This window comes from Saimiri boliviensis, chromosome 10 (genome assembly GCF_048565385.1).
Source record: "Saimiri boliviensis isolate mSaiBol1 chromosome 10, mSaiBol1.pri, whole genome shotgun sequence".
Lineage (NCBI taxonomy): Eukaryota > Metazoa > Chordata > Mammalia > Primates > Cebidae > Saimiri > Saimiri boliviensis.
In genome coordinates, this window is record NC_133458.1 from 97,727,603 (window position 1) to 97,744,659 (window position 17,057).

The window sequence follows — 17,057 nt, forward strand, 5'->3', positions numbered from 1 at the left end:
AATTCCAGGGATAGCAAGCCATGTAGAATACAATCTTAAATTATAAGTTAAAAACAAAACAAGCCAAAAATCCCTTATTCATTATTTGGTGGCTCTTTGGTATTCTTGATTTATTGCCATTCTTTATATGACAATTGAGCGTTCATTTACTTCTGGGTATAAATAGAGTTAGTTTGACTGCATATGAGCCACATTTATTACTTTTCCCAAAAATATGACATAGGGAGAAAATAAGGGGTTTGTAGCTATAATGTACGTATTTGGATTCTGCCACCTATATTGTATGGGGAAATGTATGTAACCTTGGATCTTCAGTTTCTTTATCTGTGTGATGTAGATAGTGAGTTTTTGATTCATAGGGCTACTATAAGTTTTAAATGATATGATGTCTGTGAAGCACTAGGACAGTGCCTTGCATTAAGTAGATACCCATGCTTAGTTCTTTCTCAGTTTGTCTTAACACAAATTTATTCATTAAGGTGACAAGAAGGCTGCTGGTGTTGAAGGTATGTTTGCTAAATTGCAGACAAAAGTATTCTAGTTTTACTAATCAAGGAAGAGTTCGGACATTTTGATTCCTGTATACAGGATTGAGATGTATGGATTTAACTAAGCAGCAGATGCTAGGAAAAAATGGATATAAATGTTTCTTTGACTCTTAACTAGTTGACTCTTTAAACTGCTTGCAGAAGAAGGATCTCATGTGAAGAGCTGCCTTGATGATATTCCTAAAGTAACTTCCGACTAAACCAAGAGTGATTGGGTACTCAGAGATATCCAACAGTGATGCATAAGGGATTGATATAGTTTGAATACTTGTCCCTGCCCAAATCTCATGTTAAAATAGGATCCCCAGTGTTGAAGATGGGGCCTGGTAAGAGGTGTTTTGGTCATGGGGGTGGACCTTTCCTGGCTTGGTACTATCCTCATAATAGCAAATTCTCAAGAGATCTGTTTGGTTAAATATGTGGCACTCCCACTTCTTGCTTCTGCTTTTACCACCTGCTCTCCCTTCACCTTCCACCATGATTGTAAGCTTCCTGAGAACTCTCCAAAAGCCAAGCAGTGCCAGCACTATGCTTCCTGTATAGCTTGCAGAATAGTGAGCCAGTTGAACATCTTTTGATAATATAAATTACCCAATCTTAGGTATTTATAGCAATGCAAGAATAGCCTAATACAGAAATGTTAAGTGCTCTCAGACTGTTTTATGTTCAGTGTTCATGGTGTGAAATAGCAAAATATAAACTAACTCTTGTTAAGATTGTATCAGAAACCTGTGATTTTTTTCTTACTATGTAAGATTTGTTGACATAAATGTTAGATGCAGAGGTGGTGGTTCTTCTTGAACCACTGAAGAGCTCTTTAGACTAAAATGTCTTGGAATCATTATCTAGGCAATGCTGAGGACATTCTAGGTCAGGAAATCCATGGCAGAAAATACTACAGGGGACAATGCAGGAAGTATATGTCAGTAATATGACAACTACTTAATGATCCTGATATCTGTGAATATCCAAGACAATGTGTAGGCAAGATGAGTCCACTCAGTTTTTTATGACATGCCACTGGATTTTCCCTTTCAACCAAACATGTAGTGTGGTTGGTAGAGAAAGGGGGAAAATCAGTGCTCACTTCCTATATTACTGTGTCAAGTCAATCCAATACAGTTTATCAGATATTTATTGAACAGTCATTTCTTATGAGCAAAGTAAATGAAAATACTTTCCAGCTGCCTGGAGTGCCTTAGGAAACTTTTCCCCAAACATTCATTTGTGTCTAAAAGCATTTTATATCTCAGTTACAGCAAAGAGCAATTCACAGCACATGCAGCCATTTTGAGTCATGATTAGTGGCTCCATTTCAAGATTAAAGATGAGAAAGCTGCCTCCATTTTGTTACTTTTCTATATGGCCAGAATTAACATGTTCATTGTTAAACGGCAATTTCAGTTATCTTATTGACTTTCATCTATTCTGTAAAGCGGGTAATATAAGTCATAAGAATGTACGTTTTCCCCCATGGGGATCAGTAAAGTAAGGTAGTAAAGGAAATTTTTTGTTGCTGGTGATAATGCAGCCCATAAACTTTTTTATGTTTTGAATTGGCCTGCTTCTAAAAAATTTTATTCACCTATCCTCTGTTATCTTAGCTTATTTTACATAGTATTGTAACTATTTGTTTATGATTCTGTCTTTATCTTACAAAGAGAGCTCCTTAATTTAGGAAGAATATCTTGTTTTTATACCAATACTACCGAGAAGAGTGTTAGCTCAGAGTTTTAGCTGAATACAAAATCTTCGTTGAGATGTGATACAAAGAAATAAGATTCATGTTCAGATGTTTGAAATTCAGTCCAGATTTCATTACTGAGCTCTAGACCTATGTATCTAAACTGCCTGTGCAATATTATTATTACATTTGTCATTATACATATAATCATAAAACATAATGATGACTGTATCAAGTTTACAGGCATTTATCATGCATTATTGAATTGATCCCTATAATAATTCTGTGAAGAAAGCATCTGTAAAAGAAGCATCTGCACTGTATTGATGAGAATACGGAAATGGAGGTATGCTCAATGTCTCATAGCTATCAAGTGCTGGAGCCAGAGCTGCAACTGACTGCTTGTGACCCTAAGTCCTAAGCTTTCCATCTTTTCCTTTGTATAATACAAGGAGTCACAATGTCATCAATCTTGATGTTTGGGTTACAAAATTCTTTGTGGTGGGGCTGCATCCTTGGCCTCTATCCACCAGATACCAGTAGCATCCGCTACTCCATTGTGACAATCAAATTGTCTCTAGACATTGCCAAAGGTCCTCTTGGAGAAAAATAAGTTCTAGCTGAGACTCAATGGTATAGCAACAGGTGCAATGTGGTAAACGTTCTGGAACAGGCATAAGCAAAATCAGGGAAAACGATAGGGACCTCCTACACAGTGGAGGCAGTGTTTGATTTGAATCTTTACTCTAGAAAAATTGAATTGACCTGGCAGGATTTACTCTGATGAGAAAGAATACCAAATATTTGTAGAGCATGCATGATGTCTCAAGTTTAACTCTAAGGGGGGAAATACAATAAAAACATTGTTAAAATAAAACACCATCTTAAAGTCCATCTAGTGGAACATAGAGCAATTTGGGACCACTCAATCTCATGCGATGCATTTAACAGCTAGATTTATCATATTATCTACTAAAGATTCCTTAGAAAAGAATTGCCTCCTATTTATTCTTGGAGCTTAGTAACCTATAAATCAGTCTTAATCATCATTTAATTGTACTGTACATGGAAATTGTGTTTTCTAGTAACTTTCTGGCTCATTGGGAATGTTAAAGAAAAAGATTGAGCTTGCGTGTGTTTAGATGAATGGAAAGGAAGGAAAGCTTACCTTCAGCTCTTTTCATCTAGCCAGTGCTCTTGGACCTCTTGGAAACAACTAATTCTCTGGCTTGGTTTGTTTAGTGAACATAAAACAGCTAGGCTAAATCTTCTACTTCACTTTTATTTAGAAAACTGAGGGAGATTCTGATATCTCTAAAATAACATGCTCTCCTTCCTCAGTATAACTTTAGAAAGTGTATCGCTGTTGGCATACAGACAGTCTATGACATATTATGGTTTGACTTATCAATTTTTCAACTGATGATGAGTTTATCAGGGGGTTAACCTCATTATAAATCAAGAAGCATTTGTACTTTTTGAGGTCTAGGAGTCAGATATGCCTGCCTTGCGAGTCAGAGAGGCATAGTCACGTTAGTTGTGTGGGGAAAAATTGTTTAACATCTGTGAAACTCAGTTTTCTCAACTACAAAATTGGATAATAATTTTCACTTATATCTTGTGTGAGAAGTAAGAAAATCTAAAACTTTAAGTGTGGGGCTTGGCACAAATCAATATAAATGGTTGCTATCATTATCATCATCTCATTATCTCAATGATTTTCAAATTATACCTCCTTCTCTAATGCCTGCTCTATAAATAAAACGATATTGGCCACTTGCACAAGTCGGAAAACTGTGATCAATTTGGACCACTGTGTCCCCCAGCAGCAATCAGTCAGTAAGAGCTACGGCTCTTTTTGTCCCCCATGGTTAGTTCTCAAGTAACTCACTTGCCTACATTTCTACTCTTGGGGCCATGATTACAGTCACCATAATACCTTACCTGGTCCCCAGCCTCCTTTTTTCAGTTTTGTTCCTTCCACTCATTCCATTCTCCATACTGAAGCAAGAAGACCTTTTTAGAATGAAAGTCTGATCATGCCACTCCCCAGTGCTCTCAGAACAAAGTTCAAACCTCTTACTGGCATGCAAATATGAAGGAAGGTATCCTTATCATATTTTGGTTACTCCTTATCCTAGCAAAATATGAAGGAAGGTATCCTATCAAAATATGAAGGAAGGTATCCTTCATATTTTGGTTACTCCTTCCCTTTCCAGTTGCATCACTTGACATTGACTCCTCATACATTATGCAGTAGCCATGCTGAGATTTTTGTAATTTTTCAGGTGGAATTTATTCTCTCTCTTGACACTAGACCTATGCACTTGCTGTTGCCTCTCCCTAAATCATCTTCCTTCTCCCCACCCCGTGCAAAGAATAGAGGCTTACATTTACTTGCTCATACCTTATGAGGGCTGCCCCAAAGTTAATTACAGAACTGAGTTAATTGAGAAGATGTTAAAATTGTGCCTCTTCTTTTAGGCTGGTTTCCCATTAATGGTAGAAAGATTAGATGAGAGATTTCAGAGCCCTTAGCCCTAGTATGCAGTATATCGGAAACTCACTTGGTGCCACTGTCAAATCTCTTAGCTTTTCTGGGTCTCACTTTCCTCACTCCTGCTTTCCTATTATAGCATACCTGTGTAGATTCAAAGAGGTTATAAGAATGATTTACTTGTTAAAAATGTGAAAATGCATGACATAGGTTTTCAATCGCACCTTTTGTCATCTCACTCAACCCCCTGCTAACTGGAGCACCCCCGCCTTTGAGCTTATTTCCCTTTCTCTCGGCCTCCTTGGCTAAATTCTATCCCTGTTTAGGATCGGGCTTAGACACTGTAATTTCCAGGATGCTTTTTGCAAACCCTTGAGGCTGGACTGAGTGCCTTACTTATTAGATCTCATAGAACCCTCTCCTTTTCCCAAAACAACAGCAAAAACAACAGAAACCTTAGCAACTGTACTGCCATCTTAGAACTTCTTTGTCTTCTTTCTTAGAGAGTGAACTACTTCAACTTATTTTAAGTATCTCTTTGTCACTAAAGATGATATCTGTAGATTGGCAGACAGACCTGAAAGGGAAGTGTTCTATTTGGAGAAGTTTTCTTAGAATGACAGAGTTTTGGTTATGAATTGCCCATTGTTTCATGGACCATCATATATATAACACAATGCATTCATTTTTATGAAGAAAGTTTCTTTTTTAAAAAAAAATCCAGTGATGCTCACATAGTTCATTCAGAATAATTCACATTATTCTGAATTAACTATGCCTCTGAAAAGGAAATTGATTTCCCCAAGATCATATTAGTAGGAACTGTGTTTTGATAGGGTCTTATTCTTCTAATTTCTAATGCAAACTTCAGTGATCTGAGTACTGCACTCTCCCACAGAAATAAGTCATATAAATATATGTATAACTGATGGGTAATTAACGTATGGGTAATTGAGGTTGTTTATGTGTTTGTGTGTGGATGCAATTCCATGCCCAGTTTTATTTTAAAGATCAAGTCTTTTCAAATCTGCTGGAATGAATGTTAAAATAGGGACTTCATTTTGCAAGTACAGTTCTGGGCATGGCATTTCAGAAAGTATGCTTTGTTGTTAGCCTTTTTACAAAGCCACCACATCCTGGTGGATACTGAGACAAAGTCGGGGTCTTCCCAGGGCTGAGTAGGCAGCACACGCCACAAGAGGAAAAGGGGGCTGTTTTGTCATGTCAGCCTCAACACACTCCTGGGATCCTGAGAGGCAGAATTTCAGTCACTGGTGATGAAGGCAGGGATAATAAGTCTTAAGAGACAAGCGAGATCTCCCAGGATAGGCTGAGGGCTAGTTTCTAGGGCTAGAAGGAAAGTATTCATATCTTGCTCATCGATGCTGGGAGCCCTGCAGAGAAACTTCATGAGCTGTCACAGAGGAAGAGGAAAGAGTTAATGAGGGCTCCTCCCCTCCTTCCCCTGCTCTTTAATCTCAGCACTTTCAATTTATTTTTTCTCATATTGGGGTTTCTCTTTGTTTGAATTTAAATATAACTTGAAATGCACAAGATCTTTTCCATCATTTTAAACTCGAATAATGCAGCTTATCAAAATGAGGTATATTGTTGAAATGCATTTATCAAGAAAAAATTATTTTTAGGTAGCGCTTTATTTAGCATTATGTCATATATAAGAATGCATGCTGAATGTAACAGTAGAATTTAATTCAAAAAATGAGGAAGATGATGTGCCTACTCACCTTCCTATTGTGAAATCACCTCATCTCTCAACTGACATACTTCATAGATAGTGATTCTATGGATGATAAGACTGACTCGGTTAATTCTTACAATTTGGGCTTCTACTTTATGGGTTCAGGAGTATGTGTGTATGTGTATGTTCTGGTCCCTCTGAAATTTCCAGTGAATTGAATCTCTCCATCCTGAATATCAAGTTCTGCTGTCCTCATTTCCAGTGATGGTTTGCAATGCAAATCACTGGGTTGGTAACACACAGTGCCATAACCATGGTAACAAAATGAAGACAAGTTTGCTTTACTTCCTTAGTGAAGTACATTCCAGTCCTGCATTCAGACCTGCCAACAGGTCAAAGGGCATTAAAGGAACAGCAAGAGGTTTCGTAGAAATAAAAGCACAGCTGAAACCATTGTATTCATTCTGCACGCACTCTTCCTTTGAGTCTAGGAGTTGTTACTAATAACTCCTGCCATTCCTAATGACGTTTTTACTGCTTTCTTTCTTGTAGAGAAGCGGGTAGAGAGAATCAATTTGTGTCTTTACCCTCAACTTGACCATGGCTTTTGGCAAACAGACTGCGTTGGCTTTCTATGACCAACTTTTAAATAGGAGCAGATAGACACTTGGGTCACAGTTCTGTGGTGACAAGGGCTTTGTAGTCTTAGCTGCTGGAACATTCAAGGAGACAAAAAGGGACACAAGACTTCCACACATACTTTGATGCCAACTACAGCAAGTTGCAAGGCCATTTCTCTGCTGAGACTTCTTTAATCTGGTACAGTAACTCTTATAAAATCTGTTCGTTTGGTTTTTTTAAATCCAGCCTGTGGGGGAGGGGTATTAGCTCTCTCTCATTTTTCTCTCAGTTGGAACGAAAGGGCAGCAATGGCATGTTCTGAAACTTCTTTACCTGCAGCTGTGTGACTGGGTGATTCCTAGGAAGAAAAACTATTAGCAAGAAGATGAAGTGATCTAATTGTCATGGATTCGGGCCTGGATGATTTCATTTACCCCCAGGACTGCCTCGGTGGCTGCTATTAACGTGGAAAGGTCTAAAACACAGGGGATGAAAATGCTTTAGGCTCAAAATTGCTCCATTATAGCCTCTATGTTCTGAATACTAGTTCAAGCAATGTTTCTGAGGAGTGATGCAGGAATTATATTTCCCCTCTTTTTATTGCTATTATTTGTACTTAGGATTTTTTTGTCTTTCTTGCTTACCTGAAGGAGGCTTAATTCATTAAGAAAAAGCTAAAGAAATGAACTCTCTCATTTTTAATTAATCAGTGAATTGACTCAATATGAAAACTGAACTTGATGTACTGGAGCTATGTAGGATTTACCCACTATAGAAGTAAAAATGTATCCTTTCGACAGAATGGAGAAAGCTGACTGGATAGAGTTGCCAGATAAAATTTAGGCTGCCCAGTGACTTTTGAGTTTTAGATCGATAGCATATCTGGGGCTGTATAAGCATGTCCCAAGTAATGGGGCACAGTTATAAATAGTTCACAGTTATGCCCATAAATGTATTTTTTGATCTGAAATTCACATGTAACCACCTTTTATTTCTATCGGCTAAGACATTTTAATTAAAAGATGAAAACTGAAGAAGGTTATGAGAAAAATCGTTCATTTCTCCCTGTAAACTTTCACTGTAATTTTTCATTGACAACTGACCTAATTATCATTGTCTTATTGTACGGAATTGGGAAATGGTATAATACTGGGGTTAAAACCTTAAAATAAAGGAAGCAATAGTCCAAATCATTATAACAAGTCCAGAGTTCATTACTTGTTTCATAATGGAGACACATAAGAGTTTTTCTTGATCAGTTTCCCAACTAGCTATTGAAACTCATCATGATTATGATAACATGTAGAATCTATATCTTCTAGTTAAGGCACCAGAATGCTGCCTGATTAGCCTTGCTCAGAACTTCTCTGTAAGTACTGTTGAAGGGAGCATCCAATGTTCTGGGAGATACTAATCATTTGTCTTTTGGGGCTGCCTCAGGAGCAGGGATGGTCATCTCCCAGAGCAGGCTCCTCTGGGACTCCAGAGGGAGTCCAGGTGGAGCTGGGTGCAGAGCTGCCCTGCACATCCAAAAAGCTGAAAAGCACTGACCAAAATATCAGAGCATTATTTAGGCATGTTGGAAATCCTGCAGAGTTTGCATAGTTACAAGGCAATCTCCATATACTACAAAGGTAAATCAAACAAGTTGATAAATTTTAGAAAGAAGGAAATAATACAGAGAAAATAACATTTTCTTTGATAATACTTAGAATTATACCACAGAGTACAAAAGAAAATACTTTAAGTGTACCCAATTTTCTGATTATAAAAACAATTCATAAACATGATAGAAGATTAAGAAATTATGGAGCATATGGGGAAGTGTTACGGTTTTTGTTGTTATGGTTTCTTTCTAATTTGGTTCTGAGGTCTCTCTCTTGAGTGACCATAAGCCAAGATAGTTGCTTTTCAGGAGATTGTTGACTGGGGAAGCATTAGGTTTGGGTGTGTCAGTCAGGTGAGACACATGAAGCTGTAAAAATAAAACACATGAAACGGAAGAAATGTATTACTCACAAGTCCCCAGCTAGGGGTGCTGATGGGAGGCCTACAGGAAGCCCCCAGGGAGCTCAACCAGTAGAAGACAGCAAGAGAGAGAGAGAGAAAGAGAGAGAAGGAGTCTGTGGGTCTTTATTAAGATCCATGGGTGTTATTCTTTGGGCTTTCCCATAGGGTTGTGGATTGGCTAGTTTGAAGAAAACACACACAAAACGGAAAGCTTATTTACATGACTTTGATGTTGATCATTAGGTTTTATCTTGGCAGCTGTGGGGTGTGTTGGATTTGGGGTCAGTGAGATGAGGAACAAGTGGGCTACATTGCAGACAACCACATAAGGACAAGTTTTAACTGAGCTGAAGGTAATAGACTATGACTGCATTTTAAACACTGACATCAGGCCTAAAAATGGATGCCGGGGAGTAATATATTAAACAAATTTGTGACAGGAAGAAAATAATCATCCCAATCCACCAAGAAAAGTTCCCTGTTGGCATTCTGAACTAATTTCTTTCCATTTGGAGATAATATGTTATACATGTAATTTTATGACATGTTTGTTTTATTTTGTTGTATGTATGCTTATTGTACCATGAACATTTTCTTCTGACGTTGAAGTTTATAGTAACAACAGTTTTAATATTGGGTATTTGAATATTTAAAACTGAATAATTCTGCATTAAAAAAAGAAATTGAAAAGAAAAATCATTATTTTCTGTTTGTTATGTTGTCCATTAATAAGGACAGTTTTATTTCTTCCTTTCTAATTGTGTTTCTTTTCTTGCTTTATTGAGCTAACTAGGACATTCTGAAAAAAGTTGAATAGAAATGAGAGCAAACATCCTTGTGTCATTTGACACAAGGTACTGAGGAGGAAGTACTCAGTCTTGCATTGTTAGGTATGATATTAGCTGTAGGATTTTTCCAGATACCCTTGCAGTTTGAGGAAGTATTTCTATTCCTAGCTTGTTAAGAGTTTTTGATCATGACTGTGTGTGATTTTTGTCAAATCCCTTTTCTGCACCTGCTGAGTGATCACATGGCTTTTCTCCTTTATTCTGTCATTATGGTGAATTTTGTTCATTGATTTGTTAGTGTTTAATGTTTTATGAGAAATGCACTTGCAGAGTAGAAAGGGTGAGAAAAAAGAAAACAGAAAAATGCAAAACAGATGCAAGATGATGTTTTAGCAAGCTGGCCAAGCAAGTTGGTTACTTCACAGACATGTACTAGTTCAGCCATTCACAACATCTCTGCGCAGATATTTTAATAATAAACCAGTTTTACATTCGTGAAGCAAACCCTGCTTGGGTTATCCATTTTACATATGGCTGGATTTATTTGCTAGTATTTTGTTAAAGATTTTTGTATCTATGTTTATTAAGAATATTGATCTATAATTTGTTTTCTTGAAATGCCTTTATCAGGTTTTGGTATCCGTTATACAAGGAATTGAAAAGAATTTTTTCTTTTTTTATGTTCAGAAAAAAAATTGTATCACATTGGTGTTATTTCTTCTTTAAATTTTTGGTAAAATTCATCTCTAAAGATATCTATGCCCAGGGTTTCTCTATGAGAAGGATTGTAATTCCAAATTTAATTTCTTCAATGGATACAAAGCTCTTAAAAATAATTTTTTTCTCATGTTAATTTTAGTCAATTGAGTTTTCAAAAAATATTGTCAATTTCTCTCTTCATCAAATGTATTGTCATGAAGTTTCTTGATAACATATGTTTACATTTGTTAACACTCACAGAATCTGTTGTGATAGCTTCCTGTTCTTTTTATCAATTGATATAAAATGATTTTATCAATTGAGACTTTTAAAGAAATGACAGTTGACTTTTAAAATTACTTTATCTGTTTTGACATTTTATTGATCTTTACACTTTTTAAATCTTTGAATTGAATTTTTCTTCTTTCCCTGTCTTCCTAAAATGGATGCTGAGTCATTTATTTTCCAAATTTCTTGTGTTGCAATATATGAATTTTAAACTGCATTTTTCTCAGTTACTTCCTCTGCATTCTACACATTTTGATGTATTGTATTTCTCTTATATTTTAGTTCAAATATTTTATGATTTTTCCTGTGATTTCTTCTTTGACCCACTGGTCATTTAAAATGTTAGGGTTAAATGTCCAAATACATGAGAATTGTTTAGGTACTTTATTATTAAGGGTTTCTAATTTAGGGATGTTTTATCTGAATATATGATCTGTATAATTTTGATCTTTTAAAATGTATTAATATGTGTTTTGTGGCCCAGTATATGGTCTAGGTCAGGGGTCTCCCACCCCCAGGCTGTGGACCAGTATTAGTCCCTGGCCTGCTAGGAACCAGGCCACACAGCAGAAGGTGAGTGGCAGGTGAGCAAGCATTGTTGCCTGGGCTCTGCCTCCTGTCAGATCAGCCATGGCATTGATTCTCATAGGAGTGTGAACCCTATTGTGAACTCTATATGCAAGGGATCTAGGTTGTGTGCTTTTTATGAAACTCTAATGCCTGATAATCTGAGCTGGGATAATTTCATCCTCAAACCGTTCCCTGCCACCCCCACATCCCTCCTTCCACTGGAAAAACAGTTTTCCACCAAACCAGTCCCTGGTGCCAAAAAGCTTGGGGATCGCTGGTCTAGGTGAGTGTCCCATGTGCACTTGGGAAGAATTTATATTTTGCTTGGTGGAGTGTTTGGGTAAAATGCCCATGAGGACAAATCTTTCATATTCTTTCTGAATTTCTGTCTACTTTTCATGTTTATCAGGAAAGATGCTAAATCTCTAGCTGTGAGTTAGATTGTCTGCTTCTTTAGTCTTGTCGATATTTGCTTCATGTCATTGGAAGCTATTTCATTGTATTTTCATTGAAGATTGAGTCTTCTTGATTTGACTTTTTTATGATAAAATTTCTTTTTTTCTCTGCTAATAGTTTTTGTCTTGAAACCTACTTTATCTGATATTAATTTAGCTGTACCAGTTTTCTGCTTAGTGTTTACATGTTAAATTTTTTCTGTCCTTTTACTTTCAACCTCTCTCTGTTTCTGTATATTTAAAGTTCATTACTCTAAGCAACATATAATTTATTTATTTTTTCTATCCAGTTTGACCATCTCTGTCTTGTAGTTGGGCATTTGTCCCAGGCGCATTTAATGTAATTATTGACGTGTTTTGTTAAAATACTACCCTGTTGGTATTTGCTTTCTATTTGCTCATCTAGTTTTTGTGTGTTCCTCTTTTTCTGTCTTATTAGGGACATACGGGGAATTACATAATTTAAAATTAAATTTTATCTTCTCTTTTTAAAATTTTTCTTATGATCTTTTAAATTTATGTTTTTTCTTATTTTTTAGTGTTTTCCCTGAAGTACCACTGTCTAATAAAGCTTTCTACAATGATGGAAACATTCCAGTCTGCACTGTGCAATATAGTAGAGCACTAGCCATACGTGCCTTAGGAGTACTTGAACGACGGCTAGTACAACCAAAGAACTGAATGTTTAATTTTATTTAATATGAATTAATTTAAATGTAAATAGCCATTTATGGGTAGTGGTTACCTTGTCAACAGCACAGTTCTAGAGATTATAAGATTTGCCTAACTTCAGAATATATCATTAAAATATATTATACTGCTGGGCGCGGTGGCTCACGCCTGTAATCCCAGCACTTTGGTAGGCCCATGCGTGCAGATCAACTGAGGTCAGGAGTTCAAGACCAGCCTGACTAACATCGTGAAATGTCACCTTACTAGAAATACAAAAATTAACCTGGTGTAGTGGTGGCAGGTACCTGTAATCCCAGCTACTTGAGAGGCTGAGGCAGGAGAATCACTTGAACCCAGGAGGTGGAGGTTGCAGTGAGCCGAAATCACGTCACCACACTCCAGCCTGGGTGACACAGGGAGACCCCGTTTCAAAAAATAAATAAATAATAAATTAATTAATGAAATAAAATAAAATATACTGTTTCATAATGTAAAAACCTTATAATGGTACACTTCCAAATATCACTCTCTTATCTTTATGCTCTTGTTTTCATATATTTTGATTCTACAGATACATAAATCTCATAGTACCTTGCAAATATTAACCAATCATTAAATTTAAATGTATTTTTATCTATTGGTTGGATTACATGTAGATAGACTCAATAGATATGTAATTAATAATTATATGTGTATACATACAGATGTACAATATTTGTATACGTGTGTGTGTGTGTATTTCTAAACATAATGGAAATAACTTTTAAGGTTTTTTTTAAGTCAAATTTTTACTTCCTGTTAAATCAGTTTTCTAACTCATATATTTGTCTTCAACCTAAAGGTCTTTTAAAAGCACTTTCTTTTATAATATGGTCTGCTGAAGATGAGTTCTTTCAGCATTTTTTTTAACATCTGAAATGCTTTGTTTGTCCTTTATTTTTGAAGAATATTTTAACTGGCTCTAAAAGCTATCGATTCACATTGATTTTCAGTTGTTTGTTTTGATTTTAGAAGGGTAAATGTGTCTTTCAATTATCTCTGGCCTTATTTTGCTGCTGCTGAGAGATCAAGGATCATTCTTATTTGTTGTTCCTCTCTATGTAATGTGTGTTTTTCTTTTAGGTACTTGTAAGATAGTTCTCTTTATCTTCAGTTTTCAGAAATTTGACTGTGGTGTAACTCAGTGTAGTCTTCTTACTTGGGAGTCACTGAGCGTCCTGGATCCATAGTTTAATATGTTTCTTCAGTTTAGGAAAATACCAGGCTATTATGATTTGAAATATTTATTCTCTATTCTGTGTCTTTTCTCCTTATGGGGCTTCAAAAACACAGAAGATCACTTGATATTTTTCTATTAGATCTTGGGTGTTATATCCCATTTTGAAAATCTTTTTTTCTTTGTAGTTCTGCTTTGATAATTTCTACTGATTCATCTTCAAGTTTGGTTATTTTCTCCTCTGCTGTGTCCAGTCTGCTGCTATACTCATTATAGGAATTCTTCATTTCTAGTACCACATTCTTTTTAATGTCTTGCATTCTTTTTGTGTATTTCTTCAGCATTTTTCATCTTCCTGCTGGAAGTCCCCTCTATGCACATATTTTCCGTGTTTTCAACTAGATTCTTAAGCATATTTATTACAATTGTTTTAAAGTCCCTGTCTGATAATTTCACCACCTGGTCTATCTCTTGGTCTAGTTGCTATTATTTTTCCTTATAATTTCTATAAACCATTTTTATTTCCCTAATTACAAGTAAATTTAAGCATTTTTCCAATAAGCTTATTAGTCATTTGGATATCTATGTATTATTTAAATTTTATCACTTTTATAGTTTATTTAATTGATTCTTTCATTCTATCTATAATTTATTTGTTTAGGCTTTTCTCTTTACTTATACACAGTGTCTTTAGTTATTTGGAAGCTTTTTTATTTTGATATAGCCAAATTTAGTAATCTTTTGCTTTAAATTTTTTTGAATTTTTACCTTGATTTAGAAGGGCTCTTCTACTTTAAGTGATAAACACACTTTTCTATGTTTTCTTATAGTTTTTGTTTATTTTGAAGGTTCCCTTATTATTTCATCTGGAATTTATTTTAGTCAATAGTGTGAGGTAGAGATTTAAATACTTCTTTTCCAAATGAGTATTTTCTTATTACAAGACAATTTATTGAATAGTTTATTCTTTTAACACTGATTTGAAATTTCATCTTCATCATACTTTTAGATTAATTTTGGACTAATATATACATGATTTCTTATTAATAGTCCATTTTGGAGGGAATAATGAGTATTCTCTGGGTATAAATTTATAGGCATATGCATATATATTTCTCAAAAATGTTAACTGTGCTTATTTTACATAATATACCTATAGTCACTCTTTTTTTCTACTTAATCTGTCAAATTCTGGGACAATTGTACTAAAAACTCTCATTTTGACTTAAATTCTCAATTTCCATTCTATTTATTTTTCTTTACCTTTATATGTTCAAAAATTATGTGGTAGGTACAAAAGCTCATTATCTATCTTTTAAAAATGAGGATAGTCTTGTGATATATACATCTGCCATTTTAAATATTTTTTACTTAAAATTCAATTTTATTTTATGTTAATATTGACATAGATATTTTTGAAAGCATTTCTCTGAGGTATATTTTTCTTCATTTTCAAGTCTGTTTTTTTTTTCATGGATTATCTTTTGTAAATGCTATAGGTTGTACCTGAAAAAATATCCCATCTGAGATTGCCTATCATTGAATACATAAATTAAACTCATTTATATTTTTTATTATTACACATATAGTAAGACTTATAGTTGTCATGTAATTTTGTATTTTCTACTTTCCCCCATTTTTTTATCTTCTCCAGTTTCTGCCATTTGTTGATCTGATTGTTGGTTTTTTTTTTTTTGATAATCTTATTTTTTTTAACTTCTAAAGGATTGAAAGAAATAAACGTATGTCTGTTTTTCTAATGGTTACCCTCAAATTTTTAAAGCACATATTTAAACAATTTCTAGATTTACTCAGGCTATTACTCTCCCTTTAAAAATGAAGAAATTAATGTCTAATTTTAGGAATAATAATAAAATATTAAAGACCATTGGCAATCCTCCTCATTATTAAAAAGTAGAATAATATGAACAACTTTATGTCATACACTTGGAAATCTAGATAAAATTAGGAAACTTCTCAGTAAACATACCTTACCAAAACCGATACAGATTAATAGAAAATCTGAATATTATTCTAACTAAAATATTGAATACATAATTGGAAGCCTTCCACAAAGGAAAATCAAGGTACAGATGACATAACTGATGCATATTTTTAAACATTTAAGAAAAAAAATCCCACAATCTTAAACCTATCCAGAGAATAGAAAAAGAGGACATATTTTACAAAACATTTTATGAGACCAATGTATTTTGCCACTGATATTTGACAAGAGCATTGTGAGAAAGAACAAATACTGGCCAATATCTTTTATTAACATGGAATTTAAAAATCCAAGCAAGATATTAGCAAATTGAATACAATGGAGATACATAAATTATTGTACATCCTGGCCTAGTTGGTCTTATTTTAGGATTGCAAGACATGTATAATGTTGAGAAAATCAACCAATATAATTTACTACATTAACAAAATAAAGTAGAAATATCTTATGATCATGTTGGTAGAAAAAAATTACTTAATATAAACCAGGATTTACTTATTTAAAAATGTAGAAAACTACTAATAAAATATTTAAGTTAGATTAAGAGATATTTTTAAAGATGTTTGTCAAAAAACATCTCATTAATGATACAATTAAAAAGATTCCCCTTATAATTGGAAGTGAGACAAAGATGCCTCAACTTTGTTTGTATTTTGTGCTTATAAACCAGTTCTTACCTCATTGCTTCCAAATAACCTACTCATTCTATATTCTAAATACCTCTGAACCACATCCGTGTCACCCAGTGAGGATTCTTTGGCTGGACATCCCCCCATTCTAGTAGTCACATTTGGTCTGTGACTTCATATAAATCCCGGGCTCCATTGACCAAGCTGTTGCCAGTATTCCTTTGGCTGTTTCTGAGCCATCTACCAAGCTGTTTGTTAATTATGTATCATAAATACATATCATATGTGTTTTCCGATTCTATTCTTCTTATCCTTCATAGTCTCCTGCAGTGGTAAGGACAAGTTGCTTTGAATTTGCTAATAGAGACTGATTCGCAAAACCTGAGTCATTAAGAATGTTGAGAATGGGGAGATAAGTGGATGGAAGAAGCTGCTGCTGTCCACATGTGGAACTGATTGGTCATGCAAAAGTATCTCAAGCAAGGAAATAGATGTAGCTGGAACTGACTACTATGGCTCCCTCTCTTTGGCTCCTAACAAAATCCTGAAGCTGAGGTGGTAGCCTCTAGTCATAAATCTGGGGTAGTAAGAGGCAGGCTTCCATTTAGGACTGCTTCCATGAAATGACTAGTGAGGATCTTTAGTGTCAAGGTGAGTGACTGTTTGAGGCCAAAGC

At 35.0% G+C, this 17,057-nt stretch overlaps 1 protein-coding gene across 4 annotated transcripts in view; it reads left to right on the plus strand.

Moving 5' to 3' along the window:
- The first annotated feature begins 6,909 nt into the window (after window positions 1-6,909).
- Window positions 6,910-17,057, plus strand: part of ITPRID1 (ITPR interacting domain containing 1) — a 137,549-nt gene continuing 127,401 nt past the window's right edge. For all 4 annotated transcript variants that reach the window (XR_012512202.1, XM_074379659.1, XM_074379658.1 and 1 more), the window contains exon 1: window positions 6,910-7,247. The gene's annotated coding sequence lies outside the window, so the exon portion shown is untranslated. The remainder of the gene's footprint in view (window positions 7,248-17,057) is intronic.